Below are 7,731 nucleotides of genomic sequence, written 5' to 3' on the forward strand. Positions count from 1 at the left end.
CAAGTCTCTTTCAAAGGGGGGACAGCTTTAGCCCCAGACGGTGTCTTGCTTAATCATCTTGGATTGCAGTCCAGTGTAGCATCTCTAGACTGCCACAAAAACGTCTGTCCCCTGCCCTGTCCCCAGTGGTGGGATCCAAAAATTTTAGTAACAGGTTCCCATGGTGGTGGGATTCAGACTGTGGCATAACACCAATGGGGCTGGGCGGGGCACGACAGGGGAGTGGCCAGGAATTCCGGGGGCGGGGCATTCTTGGGCGGGGCTGTGGCAAGGACACAACCGCTGCGCCGGTTCTTGGGCGGGAAACAAATGCACGCAGGCGCAGGCTGCCACACATGCCGGTGCACCTCCTGCTAGACTGCTTCCAGTTCTGCGCGCTACTGCTGAGAAGAGGGGCGTAACTAAGGCAAAAATCATGTGGCAAAATCACCCATTAGTAACCCCCTCTCGGCACACACCAATAATTAGTAACCTACTCAAGGGAACCTGTGAGAACCTGCTGGGTCCCACCTCTGTCCGTCCCCCGTGCCTGAGCCCTTTTCTCTCCGGGCCCCCCCCCCCAAATGTCCAGGGATTTCCCAACCCAGAGTTGGCAACTCTATGCCCGGAAACAGTCCGGGAAGAGGCGGGTGGTGAGACACCTGGCGTTGCATTGTGTTTCTCCTGCAGGTGCAAAAACCTCCACACTTTTCTGGTGGGGCACAGGTCTTTTTAAGGGAGAGAGAAAGGGGGTTCAGTCCATGTTCCTGGCCTTGAGAATCAGTGTAGTGTGGTGGTTAAGAGCAGGCGGATTCTAATTTGGAGTACCCAGTTTGATTCCCCACTCCTTCCCCTGAGGGGCAGAGGCTTATCTGGTGAACCAGATGTGTTTCCGCATTCCTACAGTCCTGCTGGGTGACCTTGGGCTAGTCACAGTTGTCTCAGGACTCTCTCAGCCCCACCTGCCTCACAAGGCGTGTGTTGTGGGGAGAGGAAGAGAATGGAGCTTGTAATCCACCTTGAGTCTCCTTACAGGAGAGAAAGGTGGGATATAAATCCAAACTTTTATTATTATTATTATTATTATTATTATTATTATTATTATTATTATTATTATTATCATCATCATCATCATCATCATCATCATCATCATCATCACCATCATCATTATCATTATCATTATCATCATCATCATCATCATTATCATTATCATTATGTTGTTGTTGTTGTTTGTTGTTTGTTGTTGTTATCATTGTAGATTTCACAGCTGCCAGATCTTTAGCTGGTTGTTGGCCGTCATTACAATTCGAACCTCACCCAAAGGCCTAGGAAGCTGTAATGTATAGTATTCATGCGGATCCCAGCAGGGCTGCCTTCTGAATTTGACAGATGTTAATTTTGTCAATCGAAGATGTTTCAAGTGCTGCCCTAGTGTTTTCGGGATGGCGCCCAGCGTGCCCATTACCACCGGGACGACCTCAGCTGGTTTGTGCCATAGACGCTGAAGCTCGATGTTCAAATCGCGGTATCTAGTGACCTTCTCGTGTTCTTTTTCAATGACCCTGCTGTCACCGGGGACTGCTATGTCAATGATGCTATTATTATTATCATTATTATTCCCCATCTGACAACCTGAAGTACTGAAATCCCTCACTGAAATCCCTTTGCCAAGTCTGGGGCGGGGACATTCCTGGTAATTTGGAGGAGAATTAGTGGGGTATAATGCCAGAAATCATCTTCCAAAGCCACCATTTTCTCCAAGGAAGTGATCTGTCTAACCTGGACACCAGTCGTAATTCCAGGAGGAGAATAAGCATATATATTTACCGGTATGCCTCACTTTTCTCAGTCATAAGCTGCTGGCAAACTCCTTCCCCTTCCTCTCCCCACAACAGACACCTTGTGAGGTCGGTGGGGCTGAGGAGGTTCCAAAGAACTGTGACTTGCCCAGGGTCACCCAGCAAGGTTCATGCGTAGGAGTGGGGAAAACAAACCCAGGTGGTTTCTACACAGCACGCTAATAACGTGGGTAACATGTAATTAATGAACCCGGTTTCTCCTGTTTGAATTTCACCCCTCTGGGAAGGGATTGCAAACAGTCTGGACGGCTGTGTGGTAGCGTTGGCTTCTCCAGAAAGATTGCTAGTTTAGCGACGTTTGTAAAACCTCCGTTGAGGGAAATATAATAGGCTGAACCCATCTGGCGGAAGAGCCCTGTGCAAAGCTGTTCTCCAAAACAGGATAAATTGTTTCCTCAGCCCATTGTGTTTGGGCTGTGCAGAAACCACCCCAGTTCACCAGATAAGTGTCTGCCGCTCCTGTGGACTAGTGAGGAATCAAACCCGGTTCTCCAGATTAGATTCCACCACTCTTAAGCACTACACCACGCTGGCTCTCTGGAGGCTAGCGGCCCTAATTTGTTACAAGAGCTCCCTCCTGAATCTCAGCAGAGTGTGCAAGAGACAGTGGCGTAGGAGGTTAAGAGCTCGTCTATCTAATCTGGAGGAACCGGGTTTGATTCCCAGCTCTGCCGCCTGAGCTGTGGAGGCTTCTCTGGGGAATTCAGATTAGCCTGTGCACTCCCACACACGCCAGCTGGGTGACCTTGGGCTAGTCACAGCTTCTCGGAGCTCTCTCAGCCCCACCTACCTCACAGGGTGCTTGTTGTGAGGGGGGAAGGGCAAGGAGATTGTCAGCCCCTTTGAGTCTCCTGCAGGAGAGAAAGGGGGGATATAAATCCAAACTCTTCTTCTTCTTCTCCAAATGCATCAGTCATGCCTTTCGGTTCCGTCTAAGAGCGGCATTCTCAGGTTCCTCTCGTCCTGGAAGTGTTTAGCAGGTAAATTCACAGGTGGCTGGGGTAAAGTCGGCCCGGCATTTTCTGCCTAGAGAGGATTGGGAGCCCTCTGGCAAATCTCAGAGTCTCTAAAGAGAATAAAGGTAAAGTCCTCACCAGTTCGTGGTTTGGAGGTGGATTGCTAAACTGTGCAGGCTGCAGAAGTTCAATGGTCAAATGTTGTGAGTGGGAACAACCGAAACGAGCAGACAAAAAATGAGACGCAAAACATATACAGCCTGCAGTTCAAACCTGAGGTTGGTGTAGAAGCAGAGGTGGGATCCAGCAGGTTCTCACAGGTTCCCGAGAGTAGGTTACTAATTATCTGTGTGTGCCGAGAGGGGGTTACTAATGGGTGATTTTGCCACGTGATTTTTGCCTTAGTTACGCCCCTCCTCTCAGCAGTAGCGCGCAGAACTTGAAGCAGTCTAGCAGGAGGTGCACCGGCGTGCGTGGCAGCCCGCACCTGCGTGCATTCGTTTCCCGCCCGAGGACCGATGCAGCGGCTGCGTCCTTGCCACAGCCCCGCCCAGGAATGCCCCACCCCCGGAATGCCCAGCCACGCCCCCATCGTGCCCCGCCCAGCTCCATTGGCGCTACGCCATCATGGGAACCTGTTACTAAAATGTTTGGATCCCACCACTGTGTAGAAGCATATCTTGATTTTAGGAAGATTATTCATGGTCCCCAAATTTCCCCATATAAGTCCCAATTCTGGTTTCTGGTTCATTGAAGATGATAGTTTATCCATGTCAGCAAAGTTGAGTAGTTCCTCCAGTGGGGGTATTCTCGGGTCTTTCCAGGTCTGAGCCTACAACAACCTAGCAGTTGCAACCATATCTAGTAATCATTTGTCAAGCAGTACAGAATAGTTTATTGTTTTCCTTTCCATGGTCGCCCTCCAGAGGTGGGATCCAGCAGGTTCTCGCCAGTTCCCAAGAGTGGGTTACTAATTATCCTTGTGTGTCAAGAGGGGGTTACTCATTGGGTCTGCTTTTCCGTTAGAAATTCCATTAGGTCCAAAAATCATCAAGTCCTGTTGTTTCCTATGTGGCTGGTTAGCGAAGGGAGAAAACGGGATCATTCTCCCTGTTGGGCTGTTTTAAAAACACGTTTTAGCAATATGGTCAAGTTCCTTGTTTAAGTAAAGTATCCTTTTTTTGATTTCTAGAAACAAAATTAAGTATTTGAAAGTATTAAGTATTTGACAGGCAGTCAATTAGAGGAGAAGTAGTTGTTTCTGTTGGCAGCAGACGATAGGACTTGCTAGAATGAGTTTAAATGATGGACAGAAAGATGCCAGCTGGAAATTAGGAACTTCTTTTTTACAGTAAGAGTTTTTTTACAGTAACAGAGAAATTATTAATGCCCCGCCCCCGGAATGCCCGGCCACGCCCCCGTCGTGCCCCGCCCAGCCCCATTGGCACTACGCCACTGTTTGAATCCCACCACCATGGGAACCTGTTACTAAAATTTTTGGATCCCACTACTGTGGCCCTCCCATATAGCTGGTAAACTTTTTAATGTACCTTCGGGACCGCATCACCCCATATGTCCCTACTCGGCCTCTGCGTTCAGCAGAGGCCAATTTGCTGGTGGTCCCCGGCCCCTCAATGATGCGACGGCCTCCAGATGGGCCAGGACTTTCACAGCGCTGGCCCCGGCCTGGTGGAACACCCTCCCACCAACTGTCCGGGCCCTGCGGGACCTTGGTGAGTTCCGCAGGGCCTGTAAGACTGTGTTGTTCCACCGGGCCTTTGGAGTGTCCAGCCGTTGATATGGTGCCCCACTGTTCCTAAGCTTTTGGCACTGGTACAACAGAGCTCCTCATATTGAGGGGCCTGCCGTCCCCCCCTTCTTGGGGTGGGTTTTTAAATTGAGCCTGGACGCCTCTTGTTTAATTTGCTAGATTGTTAGCCGCTGTTTTTATGTATTTTAAGATGTTTTTTATTGATGGAGCCTATGTTTGTATTGTACTGGATTTGCTCCTGCTTATTGTTTATATATTATGTTGTTCACCGCCCGGAGCCCTTTGGGGATCGGGCGGTATAGAAATTGAATAAATAATAATAATAATAATAATAATAATAATAATAATAATAATAATAATAATAATAATAATAATAATAATAATAATAAAAAAACCTGGGTCTTTATTGGTCTCTATTATGTTCTGCATAACCAAAAATCAGCCAACAATTCCTCTTTCCAGAGCCACAAAACATTCTTGCTTGTTCTACAGCCAACTCATGCACTGCCTCTCTGGACATTTTGCAGAGCGGATTTTGGTGAGCACTGGATTTGACAGCAGAGACTTTTTGGGGGGGGGAGCTTTCTGAATCAGTGCAGGCTGTTTACAGAGAAGTTGCATGGGAGGAAACAGTGGGGAGAGGGGCTAGGCAGAGCGCCTTGGGGGGCAATGTCAGGGCAGGGGTCAAGGTCCTATGAGGTGCTTGAGGAGAGCGACTTTGATGACCACAACAGCACTCCGGATGACACTCTTTGGGAAGCGCTCCCCGTTTGTGTACTGCGACCCTTTGCCAGCCTTTCTCACAATCCGGACTGTAGAATGTAGAAGAAACTAGACACGGCTGCCACACTCAACGCCACAAGGCTCGTTTTCAGGCTGGTGGACCTGTTGCAGAATGATCGGCGGCAGCATTGAGTTGAGTCGGGCAGGGCGGACGCCACGCGGACAGGATACTCGGCACAACTCGGAGAACATCCCTTACTGAGGAGGGGCTCCCCAGACGCCCCTGAAGGAGAAAAATAACCACAAGAGTTAGTTAGTTAGTTAGTTAGTTAGTTAGTTAGTTAGTTAGTTAGTTAGTGGGGGGGGGGGGGGGTGGGGGGGGGGGGGGGTGGGGGGGGGGGGGGGTGGGGGGGGGGGGGGGTGGGGGGGGGGGGGGGTGGGGGGGGGGGGGGGTGGGGGGGGGGGGGGGTGGGGGGGGGGGGGGGTGGGGGGGGGGGGGGGTGGGGGGGGGGGGGGGTGGGGGGGGGGGGGGGTGGGGGGGGGGGGGGGTGGGGGGGGGGGGGGGTGGGGGGGGGGGGGGGTGGGGGGGGGGGGGGGTGGGGGGGGGGGGGGGTGGGGGGGGGGGGGGGTGGGGGGGGGGGGGGGTGGGGGGGGGGGGGGGTGGGGGGGGGGGGGGGTGGGGGGGGGGGGGGGTGGGGGGGGGGGGGGGTGGGGGGGGGGGGGGGTGGGGGGGGGGGGGGGTGGGGGGGGGGGGGGGTGGGGGGGGGGGGGGGTGGGGGGGGGGGGGGGTGGGGGGGGGGGGGGGTGGGGGGGGGGGGGGGTGGGGGGGGGGGGGGGTGGGGGGGGGGGGGGGTGGGGGGGGGGGGGGGTGGGGGGGGGGGGGGGTGGGGGGGGGGGGGGGTGGGGGGGGGGGGGGGTGGGGGGGGGGGGGGGTGGGGGGGGGGGGGGGTGGGGGGGGGGGGGGGTGGGGGGGGGGGGGGGTGGGGGGGGGGGGGGGTGGGGGGGGGGGGGGGTGGGGGGGGGGGGGGGTGGGGGGGGGGGGGGGTGGGGGGGGGGGGGGGTGGGGGGGGGGGGGGGTGGGGGGGGGGGGGGGTGGGGGGGGGGGGGGGTGGGGGGGGGGGGGGGTGGGGGGGGGGGGGGGTGGGGGGGGGGGGGGGTGGGGGGGGGGGGGGGTGGGGGGGGGGGGGGGTGGGGGGGGGGGGGGGTGGGGGGGGGGGGGGGTGGGGGGGGGGGGGGGTGGGGGGGGGGGGGGGTGGGGGGGGGGGGGGGTGGGGGGGGGGGGGGGTGGGGGGGGGGGGGGGTGGGGGGGGGGGGGGGTGGGGGGGGGGGGGGGTGGGGGGGGGGGGGGGTGGGGGGGGGGGGGGGTGGGGGGGGGGGGGGGTGGGGGGGGGGGGGGGTGGGGGGGGGGGGGGGTGGGGGGGGGGGGGGGTGGGGGGGGGGGGGGGTGGGGGGGGGGGGGGGTGGGGGGGGGGGGGGGTGGGGGGGGGGGGGGGTGGGGGGGGGGGGGGGTGGGGGGGGGGGGGGGTGGGGGGGGGGGGGGGTGGGGGGGGGGGGGGGTGGGGGGGGGGGGGGGTGGGGGGGGGGGGGGGTGGGGGGGGGGGGGGGTGGGGGGGGGGGGGGGTGGGGGGGGGGGGGGGTGGGGGGGGGGGGGGGTGGGGGGGGGGGGGGGTGGGGGGGGGGGGGGGTGGGGGGGGGGGGGGGTGGGGGGGGGGGGGGGTGGGGGGGGGGGGGGGTGGGGGGGGGGGGGGGTGGGGGGGGGGGGGGGTGGGGGGGGGGGGGGGTGGGGGGGGGGGGGGGTGGGGGGGGGGGGGGGTGGGGGGGGGGGGGGGTGGGGGGGGGGGGGGGTGGGGGGGGGGGGGGGTGGGGGGGGGGGGGGGTGGGGGGGGGGGGGGGTGGGGGGGGGGGGGGGTGGGGGGGGGGGGGGGTGGGGGGGGGGGGGGGTGGGGGGGGGGGGGGGTGGGGGGGGGGGGGGGTGGGGGGGGGGGGGGGTGGGGGGGGGGGGGGGTGGGGGGGGGGGGGGGTGGGGGGGGGGGGGGGTGGGGGGGGGGGGGGGTGGGGGGGGGGGGGGGTGGGGGGGGGGGGGGGTGGGGGGGGGGGGGGGTGGGGGGGGGGGGGGGTGGGGGGGGGGGGGGGTGGGGGGGGGGGGGGGTGGGGGGGGGGGGGGGTGGGGGGGGGGGGGGGTGGGGGGGGGGGGGGGTGGGGGGGGGGGGGGGTGGGGGGGGGGGGGGGTGGGGGGGGGGGGGGGTGGGGGGGGGGGGGGGTGGGGGGGGGGGGGGGTGGGGGGGGGGGGGGGTGGGGGGGGGGGGGGGTGGGGGGGGGGGGGGGTGGGGGGGGGGGGGGGTGGGGGGGGGGGGGGGTGGGGGGGGGGGGGGGTGGGGGGGGGGGGGGGTGGGGGGGGGGGGGGGTGGGGGGGGGGGGGGGTGGGGGGGGGGGGGGGTGGGGG

Source organism: Sphaerodactylus townsendi, unplaced genomic scaffold (genome assembly GCF_021028975.2).
Source record: "Sphaerodactylus townsendi isolate TG3544 unplaced genomic scaffold, MPM_Stown_v2.3 scaffold_19, whole genome shotgun sequence".
In the NCBI taxonomy this organism is placed as follows: domain Eukaryota; kingdom Metazoa; phylum Chordata; class Lepidosauria; order Squamata; family Sphaerodactylidae; genus Sphaerodactylus; species Sphaerodactylus townsendi.